Source organism: Nesoenas mayeri (assembly GCF_963082525.1).
Source record: "Nesoenas mayeri genome assembly, chromosome: 2".
Taxonomy (NCBI): domain Eukaryota; kingdom Metazoa; phylum Chordata; class Aves; order Columbiformes; family Columbidae; genus Nesoenas; species Nesoenas mayeri.
Genome location: NC_137543.1, coordinates 63,094,830 through 63,108,080, shown reverse-complemented (window position 1 = coordinate 63,108,080; position 13,251 = coordinate 63,094,830).

The following is a 13,251-nucleotide window of genomic DNA, read 5'->3' as shown; positions in this document are numbered from 1 at the left end:
GTGGAGCTGGAGTGACGCTTGGGTAAAGTGATGTGTCTTCATGTGGCTGGGTGCAAGAATGAGCTGGCCTCTCAAAGACATTTTGTCTGTGGAACTCACCATACTAAGATACTATCAGAGTAAAACATTACAGCTCAGGCTAACTAATGGAGTGGTTATGCCATATGGCTTATGGCATTTGAGAGCTGCTCGGTGCATGCAGTCAAGACAGCATCTTTTTGAACAAAGAGGCTTTTGGCTGCAAAATGCACCTTCTAAAGTTGGTCTTGTCTTAAGGCTGTTCCTATGATGAAATGATGATGCTGTTTTTAGAAAAAGTTGTTTTTTTCCAATGAATCCCTGCTGTAGTGGCTCAGACTTTAAGGAAATGTCCTCATGATTGTGCATGTCTTAATACCAGATATGGACAGTGAAGATCATAAAATGACTTTTTATTCTAATAAAATTGATTTTTAAAAAACTAGTGCAGCAGTTAAGCTCTAGGTCAGCCAAAGTAAAGCCATAGCATGCTTGCAATGTCACTGAAACTACACTAGCTTGTATGGCAATGAGTGGTGACCTGGCAGCACTTGCACTTGATTATCTTCAGAATTTTTTTGTACAAGAGGCTCCAGTTCATATTGGAAATAAACACTATAGTATTAGGAAAGCAACATGCTACTTTGCTCTGCAGTTTACATCTCCTGAGCTTCTTTGAAGAATACCTTTATAAAACCAGCCACTGATTGCAGATATTCTCCAGCAAACCCAAATCTTGGGCTTTTTTTTTTCTTCAATGATGAACAAGCAGAAGCAGACAGACTCACTGCATGTTGCTTCTTCATTGATGGAAAAGATGAATTCAGAACTATCAAGCCAGTTTCCTGTTTAAATTGCAAGGTTTTTTTGTTGCCCAGAACTGGAATTCAGATGAAACAAGAACAAACTCTTTCTCTCTGACCTTGACACATGTTTGCTTTTCTTGGCCAGCTGAAAAAATGTTAGAGCAAACTTTATGGTAAGACACTAAGAGAATAATTAAAACCTCACACATAGTTTTTCAGTTGTTGATTGTATTTTTTCAGATAAGTGATTGGAATAATTACAAATAATTTTAACACTCCCAGGAAACCTTCTTGTGAGTGCTAGAATTGATGGGTGAAGAACTGTGATTCTCTGCCCTTTCGATGAGTGATATTTGATCATTGTGGAGACTCTCTCAGGAAAGATTTTATTGTACTGAAAAACAAGACCAACTTTTGGCTTAAGTCTTTGTTCTGTAAGGTGCTTTAAATGAGGAGTGGCTTCAGTGCTTGGCAGCTGTACTTCTTCCTTAAGTACAGTGGAGAATGAGAACAATAATGTGGAGAGAACTTACTTTTAAAATGCATATATGCTGTTTCATTTACTTGCTCAATAAGACGGAGATACGGGCATATAAACCAGTGAAGGAACAAACATTCTTCTAAAAAGAAGTGCTTTTAAATTCGGTATTTCTGCCTTGTGCTGAAGCGGTTTTGTGCCTTGGAGTTTAGAATCTTTATGTCACAGGGCTGTTGGAGTAGTTTAAATATTTTTGGGTTGCAAATCCCTTATAAGCAAATGTAAGGTGATATGAGCTGTTTGTTCAGTTGCGCTTTCCAGTTACCTAATGTACACGGAAACAGAGCTCACCTCAGCTTTGTGGAAAACATCAATCTCATAATATCAGTATGAAATGCGAGTCTTTTCTCAACGCCCCACGCTGTGCAGTTCCAACTAAGCTGTTTTTTACAATACAACTGGTTATAACGTGGTATCTGACAGCCTGGGACCAGCTCCGTATCGGCACAGCTCAGCGCCCTAGTGAGCTGCTGCCACTCAGGTGTGGCAGCACGGGGCACAAACCATCCCCGAATCTGCATGTGTTGTTTTCATTTACGATGTTAATATAGGTGACAAAGTTTATTAACGTAGGGTAATTATACCACGCATCTCTTAACTTTCTGATGTTGCTGTGGTTTGTTTTATTTTAGGTTGCAGGGAGCATTGTGAACTCCAAGAAGGCTGTAAAAAGAGGTTAATAGAAGTTACTGAAAACAATTTGAGATTTAAATGGAAAAGCCTTTACAGTTATTGCTCTTATTCAGATATTTCCATATATTTCATGGTTTCTACACTACTTCTCCGAGGGCTTATATAAATTCTGGGTTAAGAGAAACACTTTAAAATTATTGTTGGGATGAGTGTTGGTAATAGAGGGGTCAGACTCTTTTTAGTGATTTAAAGTTGTTACTCATTTAAATTAGACCTTGCTGCACTGATACACATCTGGTCATTACTTTCTTTTGGCAGGATTTCCCTAACAGTTTGCCTTCATTAACAGCTGCCAAGTGACTCTCAGAAAATAATTAAAGTTTCATTTGATGATATTTGTAATACGATGTCTGTATTGTTGCTGGAAAGTGAAATCAAATGCTTGTTAGCCACAAAATCTCTGCAGATGAGTTTCGCTGTTTCAAACAGAGAAACTACGGCTTGTACAGTGAAAGCTGTGAAGGCTGAGTGTGTTTAAGTACATTGATAATCTCTCTTTCTTCATAGTAGCATACCATTCACTGAAGAAATCTAATGGTGTTCGGGTACTGAAGCCCTTTAAAGCTTACGACATCCTTTAAAATGTCATTGCTTAAGAAAGCAAAATCCCTGCGATTAATTACGTACGTGTTTTCCTTGATTCCTGTTCCTCCCCTTTGCATGCAAGACACTTGGCTTGAGTTTTTCAGTCCAATCCGTTCGATGGAGGCACAACAAGGTTGTCTCCGAAGCTACTCATTGGCAGCTGCGACGGTGACTGGTTTGCAGCCTGTGCGGTGCCAAGTTGATGCAGAAAGAAAGCAGGTAGCAAAGTGAGAGGAGATGCATGTTTGTTGTTTGGGGTGTTTTTTTTGGTTTTTTTAATAGCTTTTTTTTTTTTTCCAATGTCTGGGTTACCAGCACTATTTGCCTTCCCAGCTCTAAAGTTGTGTTGTCAGCTTTTCTGGAGGCTGTTGACCTTTCGCATATGTTCATAAAAAGGCAGGGAGGGGAGTCAGCTTCACCTTGGCGAGGCGCGTTCCCATCGCTCCGCCGGGGATGCTGGCTGCGTGCTGGGCGGCTGCAGCACCGGCTGTTTTGCAACTTGCCGTACAGAGATAAGGCTCGGCCTGAAATTCTGCGGTCACATAAATGCGACTCCCCAGCCTTCAGCTGGGGATGGCGGGGCTGTAAGATCTGTATGTGGGGATGCCTTCAGCCTTTCCTTGTACAGCAGCAGAAGGCTTGTGATTTGTTATTAATAGTCAAGGGGAAGATAAGAGGGTCTGAACTGGGTCAGGATGAAGGTTTTTGTGCTCTATTGCCCTCCCTCTGACAGTGCTTGGGGAAGGACCATGACAAGTGGGACAAGCCTTTGGTCTTTTCCTGGGGAACTCTCCCAGTTTTACCAGCTGTCAGCTCAGTGACTTCCTAAGCTAGAGGTCATGTCTGTGTCTTTTTGGTTTCTTAGCCGTGGATAGGCTTTTCTTTCATGAGTTTGTTCATTTGCAAAAGTTGAGCCTCATTTGAATCAGTTAGGTAGTGGTGAGGCACTGGGCGAACTGGGAACTTAGAATTTTGAGCACCATGGTTTCCAGCTGATCTGTACCTTGTAGGCTCAGATGTGGTTTAAAAAGAAGTCTGGTGCAAAAAGAAACAATTCCAAATGCATTAAGAAGATAAATGACAGTCTTGCACTTAAAAAGTGAAGGGCTAGTGTCTCCCTTCTCGTGCGGGTGTAAGTGTGCAGTGACTCTGCTAAAGTTGGTTGGATAACCTGTCTGACTCGGGTTAGACTTTGACTCAACAGTTTGTAACCAAAAAAAACGTGGGCATGCCTAAACCTCCTGTAAGCCAGTGATCTCTCTCTCTGCCAGCCCTGAGATGAGAGATCATTGTGGAACAGAAGGGCTGTACAAAACTGCTGTCATGGACTTCCTCAAGAGCAGTTGCCTCATGCAAGAGGTACCATGTTGCCCCATGGTGGCCAAACACAACCAGCCTCAGTAGGTCCACTCATCTCGAAGGCCGCATGAGGAAGCATCTAGGTAGAAGCATGCGACCACTCTTTGTACCTTTGGTTTGTAGTCTGCAGCATGTGGAAGAACATAATCCTCACAAGTTTGAAGGTGATAATATTCTGGAGAATAAGATGGTGAAACAGACACTAATCCAGACCTTTATATTCCAGCATTATTGGCGTGTCTCTTGACTGGTTTTGGTCTTAGCAGATGCTGCAGCTGCATTTAGTTGTATCCAGGACAGACCCATTTTCGCGAATGACAAACCCAGTGAGGCACAGTGGGGTTTGTCTGCTGCCTCAGAGCTGTTTTGTCTTATAGTATTATCAAGGTTATGGTTTACTAGAAACATTCTGGCACAAGATCAAGGTATTTTTAGTCCCATTCAAGGTTTCGCAAAGTTTGTGCCACATTTGCACCACAAGACACCTGGCAGATAGAACAAAGGACTTGTGTCCTGCAGAAGTAGCTGGGGCCAAGGAGTTTGTGGCACTGGGTGTCTGTCAGTGGGTACCTTGATTATTTTTTTTTTTTAATGTTTATACAGGCTCATCAGATTAAGATAGTTTTTAATACTGCCTTTTCTTTAGCATTCTTAATTTTGTTAAGTCTAGTTGAAAACACTGAGGAAAATATTTATGAACCTAGATCTCAAATGTTCTATACCTGAATCAGATACTATTTTTTTTTTCCTAAACCAAATAAAATGGTTTGTTTTCATTTGCTTAATATTTTGATTACATGTAAATCTCATGGAGTAAGTGGAGCCTATACATGCTCGGTACATCTGACCATCCACTGAACGAGTATGTGGAGGGATTGTTCTGTCTCCCTGCATCAGATGTTTAAAGACAAGCTGCTGTAGCTGCCTGAGGAGTGTTTTATGAGTGGAGGAGGAAAGGAATACCACATCTGATTGCTTCACTTATGGTGTTCCCACTTAAGATTTTGTCAGTGGAAAAGATAGGGATCATTTCCCAAAGTCCCTTTTTCTGCAGTCAGATGTAAACCTCTGAAACAGACAGTTCCTTGGCTTCGTGTTTTTTGGAAGAAGCTTGGGACTTGACTGAGTGTATTGTAAAAGCTCAAAAGGCAAATAAGAGAATCCACAGCTAAATTGTGTCAAAAAACCTCTCCTGAGTCTTTGGATATATCGTGATATTTGAGTGCTTCACCCATGAGGTTTAGTGCTCTGAGTTAGCAGTACTACAATAATAATTTTTATTGTGCTTTCTGTGCAAGTTTTAACCATAGCTGGTTTTGGATGTTGTTTTTAAGTAACACCTTGACTTTATATGTTAATTGAATGGGAAGTTCAGGAGGTACTTGAAAGCCTGTAAGTAGAGAAGTGTGATAGAATGCTAAGTACACTTAGTAGTAAAGCTGTATTTTAAGCGTTGTGATGTTGAAAGTTGTCGTCCCTACTTGATTACAGGTCTGATACATGGGTTTTATGAAAAAAGTTTCCTTGTGTTCAGAAAATATACGATTATAAGATAAGGTGCTGTACTTGTGACCGCATATACATTAGTAATAATGCTATACGAGTTTTTCTTTCAATAATATGTTTTTTATTGTTAGTTGTGAGGCTGGTTTTTTTTTTCATTTTATTTTATTTTTTTTTATGTGGCAAGTTTTTTCTTGTGAGGAAATCTTCAGATTAGAAAGAGTGACTTTGATAAACATACCCATTACCTAAGGAAGTAAACATGGGTGTGCTTATCTAAACCTGTTTTAAAAAAAAATAAAATCCAAAATCCTCTAAAGTATTAGCAAACATTGTAGCTGACTATTGTAAACCTGCCAAAATGTGATTACACCTGCCTGAAAATGTGCCCATAGTCAGGCATTTTTTATTAGTTTTGCTTGATATTTCTACTGAAATAAAAACTTCCTCAGCGTAGATTGCTTCTTTTTATTTGTGCTGTGATTAGCGCTGCAAGTGAGGTAGTCATGAAGTACTAAGGATAATATATAGTTATAAATGGTTTGTTTTGATAGTAAAAAGTGTCAAGTAACTGTAGTGTGAGCAGTTGTTTGTATACCAGAGCAAGTGTAATACTGTGCTTTTACATCACAATTATTTAGCATTCTTTGTTGTACACAAATATATTAAATAGTGAATAGGTGAGTAGATAATGGGTGAGATGTAGAAAAGTCAAAGTGATAAAAAAAGATGTGTAGCAGAAAATAGGAGAATGGTTTTTATGTATGAGGCTCAGACAAATGGCATTTGTGTGTTAGGAATAGCATCTCATAATGAACCAGCCATGCTGTAATCCATGCTTATTTGTTGTGTAACAGGTTTAAGGACTTAGCAGTGTGGCTCAAAGTCTGCTCTTGGAGTTAAGGAGTCACAGTTACGTTGTGCTTCTCTGGTGGAAAATCTGTTCTCTTCAGCACAGCCCAGACAAATAAAGGAGTATATTTGCTTTTTGCAGAACAGTAAAGGGAGTGATATAAAGCAGCATGCATGTGGTAGAGGAAAGTGAGTTTGCAAAGCTTTTAAATCAAACTTGTAGTCCCAAGTGTAGAAAGAGTGAGACCCAATGAGAAGAATACCTCACCACTAGGGATTTCTTACTTTAATGTGGTGTTCTGCATATCCCACTTTGTTCCAGTTGCTTGTTACCTGAAGAAATGGAGAGGGAAGGTTTTCCTTTGGTGATATGTGGCATCTGAAACTTATTATGCTTCTCGTTGTTATTAATAGCCTGTAAATGGATAAAATTGGCTGGAAACCTGTGTTTCAGAAAGGCAGAGAAACTAGGAGTTAGTGACATGTGATTTATGCTTTGTTCGTTTCTTCACTATCTGACAATCCTTTTGTTTCATTAAGAGATGAACCCTGGGTAGTCAGAGGGGATTAGTTTACTTTGGGTGCTCAAGGGAAAGTATCTCTGTTTCTCAAATTCTGGCTGTACCTCTGATGAAAAGAGGACTTTGACTCTTTGAGAAGGTGAAGCCTGACTTTATAATGATAATTTGCTCTTAGAAATTATTTGAAGTTGGAACATTTGGCACTGTATAAAAGTATATAAAAGAGTGTATATAAACGATTTCAGGTCCCTGCCTTGAGGAATATACATACCACTTAGAACATAGCAATAAGTTCTATATATATTATGCATTAGGGGGAGAAAAAAGGGCAAGAAAAAAGAACACAAAAAACAACAAAACCAAGTGAGTTTCATTTTAGAAAATAGTATTGAGTCGGTTTTGGAAAATATGCTTTTAAGAATGAATAAAAGAAAAGTGAAAAACCATTTATAAATGTATTGTCACAACGCAAGGTCATAAAGTGGGGAAACTGATACGAAAAGTGAATTAGGGAGAGTGAATCACTGCGCACACAAAAGAACTGTGGAGGTCCTTGAAGGAGAAGAAGAGCACTCAAACCTGGCAGGGGAGCCATTTGACCTGGGTGTTGGCATCCTTTGGTTTTTGGGAGAGCACAGTGCTGTGTTAGCAGCAGAGTTCCTGGAATAGACCAGAAGGGAACAAGTTATGAGCTTTGTGGCTGGAGAAGACTACATAGTAACTGAAGGTGGAAAAGCCTGAAGACTGGGCATCTTCTAGGAAAAAGGACGGAATGGGGAAGGTGGCGGCACTTAAGCTTCTGCTGAAATGTCTTGGCAAACAAGGTGCCAGTGCGCAAGGACCGAAGCCATGCAAGTGAGGGAGAGCCCAAATGGAAGAATTAGTCACGAAGAGCCCAAACAGGTTTGAGAGAGAGAAGGGAGGCCAGCGTGCTTCTGGAAGAAGCAGAAGTGTTAGGGGGAAAGCAGAGGCCAAAGAGTGGGCAGACAGAAAGTGAGGAGCGGGGAAGAGAAGTGGCCTTTAAGCTGTGTCATCAGGATGGCGATGGCCAGGGAGAGGGGCCCAGCGCCTGGCAGCTGCCTGCAGGTGATCCAGAAGGGATGTGACAGGCCTATGGTGTGCGAGGACAGCTGGGGCCGGGGGGCACGGCAGTGAGGGAGGTGGGATGGAGCCAGGTGGGAGGGTGGAAGGAAGGATGGAGGTTGGTGCCACAGGAGCAGGATGGCTGTCAGTGGGGTGGACAGGAACATGCGCTGTGGTGGAAGGTGATGTGTCTGTGGTAATGGTGGCATGTTGAGTTCTGTGTGGCGAGGAGCCATGCATGTGATGGGAGGGTGTTGGTGTGTTAATGGTACACAACCGTGTTTCTTGGAAAGGAGAAATAAAGCCTCACCATAGTATTTGGTGATGCAAACAGATTTATGTTCTTGGTGTCTGTAATTCAAGTTTGTCTTGCCACTTGATAGATCTGTCTTGCAAGTTGTAGTTGTATGGAAAAATAAACAAACTGGCAATAGCCTGTGCAGCATAGTTTTCTTCCTTGCAGGCTTGTTTGCTTGCTGTCCTGTGAGTGATAGTTTCAGATTTGTTTTGTTTTGTGTTTAAGTCGTTGCTCAGCATTTGTGTGCTGAGGCTGTAGAAGAGTTTAGTTAGGGTCTGGGTTTTGTTCCTTTGTTTTTTACTGCTCTTAGCTCTACCTTGCTGTTCCCAAGGCCGGCAGTGAGGGAGCTCAGGAGTGGTTCTGGGGATGGATGTCTGTCCAGGCCCTTCTCTTTCATGGAGGATGTGACGCAACAATTTTTTGCACTTTGATAAATATCTGTCTGTCTTTGGATTTCTGAGGAAACAATTTATATGCTGTAGGTGTGGGACTGACCCAAAGGTTCAAAGTCTTTGATTAAATGCCAGGGGGAGGGGATGTGCCTGTACCTGTTCATGTAAGGAAAGTGGAGTAGTTCTGAACAGAGTTGTCAGTATTCATCTTGGGATATCCACAGTGACCTGACCTGCCAAAATCTGAAGCATGTGTTGTGCAGTAAGGAGAGCAACGTTAACAGTGTTGGTAAAATGTGCCTTGAAATTGCATTTATAAGCAGAGGATGAAATCTGTTTGTCTCTGTGGATGATACATTGCAGTGATGTTCCACAGAGATAGTTCAGCGCTTCATACCAAAATAAGCTGAACCAAATGACAGCTGAAATATTTGGGTTTGAGTGGTGGTGGGTGTTTGTGTTTTTATTTTTTTCTCTTGGCTGGGAACTTTGAAATCCAGAAAAAGTAATCTTGTGCTTTGTATTTATTCAATATACAGGGCTGTTGCTTTCTTTCCGTTGTGTTTAAAAAAGTAAAAAAAAATGAAAGGAGGAGAAAAGTAGTTACCCTACTGTATAAGTCAACTCATGCTGTATGGTAATGTCACTCTTGTTGTACTGGCTATACTTGTTTGTTTTTCTATGCTGACAGTGATGGGCCAGTGCAAGACTGAGTATATTTCACAGCTGGATTTATCACATACACAGTGGAAGTAGCTTTTAGTGATGAGAACTACAGAAAACTCTGCATGTTGAATTAATATGAATTAATAAAATAATGAAGGAACAGCAGTCACAGAATCATAGAATAGTTTGGGTTGGAAGGGGCCTTCAGAGGTCATCGAGTCCAACCCCCTGCCATGAGCAGGGACATCTTCAACTAGATCAGGTTGCTCAGAGCCCCATCCAGCCTGGCCTTGAATGTCTCCAGGGATGGGGCATCGACCACCTCTCTGGGAGTCTTTCTCCTGTCTAGCCTACATCTCCCCTCTTTCCATTTAAAACCATTACCACTTGTCCTATTGCAACAGGCCCTGCTAAAAAGTCTGTCCCCATCTTTCTTGCAGGCCCCATTTAAGTACTGAAAAGCCTCAATAAGGTCTGCCTGGAGCCTTCTCTTCTCTAGGCTGAACAACCCCAACTCTCTCAGCCTGTCCTCACAGCAGAGCTGTTCCAGCCCTCTGATCATTTTTGTGGCCTCCTCTGGACCCTCTATAACAGGTCCATGTCTGTCCTGTACTGAGGACTCCAGAGCAGGACATCTTGTCTTTAAAACTGCTGGTGCACTTAGAAACTTGTGAACAAGCAATCACTTGTCTTATTAGCAAGTGTAAGATAAGCTCATAATCATAAATTATGCTTGTGGATGAAGTGATCTTCAGTGGTACTGTGTACCTTAGCAAAAGAAAGTGAAACAAAGGTATTTCTGAGACACTGACAATCCACAGATTGGCCTTCAGCACTGTCCTCTGCTGGTTTGGGACTGGTGGCACTAAGCCCAAGCTCTGCCCAGTTTAAGCAGCGTGGCAGGTCCTGAGTCTCAACTGGTGCAGGGTGAGCTTCAGCGTGGCTGGTTTGGGATCTCTGAAGTGCAGTGTCTGTGCTCACGGCTGGGCATAGTCTGCATGCTTGACATTCAGTAGTGTTGCAGAGAATGGAAAAAACTGTGATTGAAAGTCTTAATTACCTGCTTAAGTTCTTAAACGTTTAAGAAAGCTTCCTAAAATAGAGCTGGTCCGTGTTGTTTTGTGCTTTGCAAGAGCTTCCAGTGAAATAGTGTGTGTGTATATATATATATACATATGTATATATAAAGTAACCCAACAACTGAAAATGAGGTTTTGGTGGTGTGTGTTTTTTGAGTTTTGTGTTGCTTCTCAGTGCTAAGCAGTGCTACCTCAGAAGGTAATGTTTAACAGAATGCTTTTATAGTTTATTGCATATGATTATCGCTCCTTGTATTTCAGGGCACAGCTCCTCTGACTTTTCTCTCTCTCTCTGTCTCCCTTTCCTTCTCCATCCCTCCCCCCCCCCCCCCCTTTAATGCAATCTTTTTACTCTTTTAAAATGAGATTTTGAAAATAAATAAGGAAGTATAGTCCAAAAGCTTGTTTCAGTGCTTTATAGTTCCTTTGTAACACTGTGAGGGAGAAAAAGTAAGCAAACAAATTGCTGGGGTTCCTTCAGAAATAATTTTTTATTACGGTGCGGCTTTTATAGTTAGTCAAACAACAGTGCTGTAATTCTAAATCTGTTAACAAGTTAATGCTTGGCAACACTTGTATTTATAAGGTAATGATTTTACTGTAGCAATTTAAGCAATAGGATATATTAGGTATAAGAGAAATTAATTTATTACGTTGAATTTCTTAATTCTCCACATAACTTATTTTATAGCAATGTACTGTAGAAATAATCTTTACCTTCCTTTGACCTGCTGAACACATAGCTGTAGCTAGTAAATTTTCTTGGTATTAAACATAGAATGTTTTGCATTTGAGGTCTGCTATGGGCAAGTCATTACAGTGCTGTATGTATTTACTGAATAACTGAAGTTCATTTCTCACTGGTGTAGTTGTTATTTGTGATGAGAGGAATTTTGGCACTTAGGACAATGTTGCTTCATGTAACTTTTGCTGGGGTAAGGAAATAAACAATTCAAAATATTTGCTTTTAATTATGTTTATGTTTGTCTTGCATTCAGGTCTTGACTTACACAGCGCAAAGGCATTCCAGTCTTAGCAAGGAGTATAGCTTCTTATTTGATACAAATTGATCTTATGGCACTGTGTGCATTTACAGCAGCCCATGATGTGGTTTCTGTGTAGCTCGCATTGATGGGGCAGATGAAGGAGTCAGCAAGAAGGGGTGGGTATGTGTATGAGCAATGTACTGCACTCCAGTATTTTATACTGGCTGACAATCCAGTCCTTATCCTTCTGCGTATAATGTGAAAATAATAAAACTAAGTATTTCCGTGTCATGACACTGCGAATAAAAATATATACATTTTTTCCCCTATTTTAAGATTCAAACTGAGCAGAACATAACAGAGCATATTAGCAGGAAAATACCCTGCCCGTACAGTTTGAAATTAGCCCCCGCGCTGCAGATTTTAAATGGCCATGTTACAACTCTGTGTAAATTGGTTTGCAGTGGAAACCCTAACAAGATCATTAAATATAAAAGCACTGTTGGATGCTGGGAGAATACTGTGCTGCTCATGTGTATGTGCATCTCCATAGACATGCATGAATAGACAGCATCAATGCCATTGATTTGAATAAGGTGATATACAGTATTGAGGTGACTTTGCTTGTGTTTGTAACTGACTTGTTTTTGGTTTGATACTCTCAGAATTGTGGATGTTTCTTTAACTTTTCATTTTTAATACTTGAGAATACTAAGACACTAATGTAACTCAGTGTGTGTGGCCAAATTAGGAAAACATTATTGTTAAATTGAAGTAAAATGGAGGGCTTTTTTTGTTTGTTTGGTTGGTTTTTTTTAAAGATTTTTTTAAACCCAAATGATGCTGATATTCATAATTAGTGATACTGTTACAGCATGTCAAAATAAGAGCTTTTGACTTTCCAGCATATATCATTAATGACCCTAGGGTGGTGGTGGTGTGGAAATCACATCTGCACTAATACAGTTCTTGGCTTTTCTAGGGCTGATCAATAATCACATTGTGTATTCATTCCCCCAGCCTCCCACCCTGCGAGGTCAACTTTAACTACTAGTCTTTATATCTCAGAAAAAGGGTATAGACTGTTTTATGCATTAATAATATTGGTCTCAGTGTTGCCTTTGCATCTATTTTACTGTTACCCATCAAAGAATCAGTAACTTAAAGAAAAAAAAAAAAGTTGAATATCTGTAATTTTTCAGGAGAGCTTTTGTCCTCTTCTATCTTATGGTGCTGTGTTGAGATGTCTAGGTAGGAGCTGGACTGAGGATGCTGAGGTTTGCTATGACTTTACTCTTTAAATGGCTCTTCTCTTGATTGTATTGCAGCATGTGACATTGACAATGGGAAAACAACAAATTCAGGGGCTCGTGTCTCAATAGTAACACAGCTGCTGCAATAAAGTCTTGTTATGGTTCACCAGTCACATTTGGACAGTTATTTCTAATCAGAAGTTCTTTATGTCGCGTTAGAAAATAGTTGGAAGCAAACTAGTAGATACCTAGATGAAGTTAGTTCATTTGCTCTTCCTTGTCTTGAAAGATTCATATTGCTTTTTTGTTTTATCCTGCATCCAGAACAAGTAGCCTTGAAAGAATCTTGCCTTTTTTATTATTTTGGACTATAATGTAGTGGTCTCCAGCAACTGCTGTAAAATAAAGGGTTATTGTGGATAGTTCTGTCAGTGTTAGATATCACCACTAGTTTTCAGACTTGTGATGGTGGCATTTTGTGATTTCTGCATTGTTGTGGAGTTTTTTGTATATTTTTTTTTTCCTCCATGAAAGTACTAGTGATACTGGTTCCCTTTTATTCATTTCTTCATATTAGAGGGGAAATGTATTTTGTTCATAATGGATTATTGATTGGTCT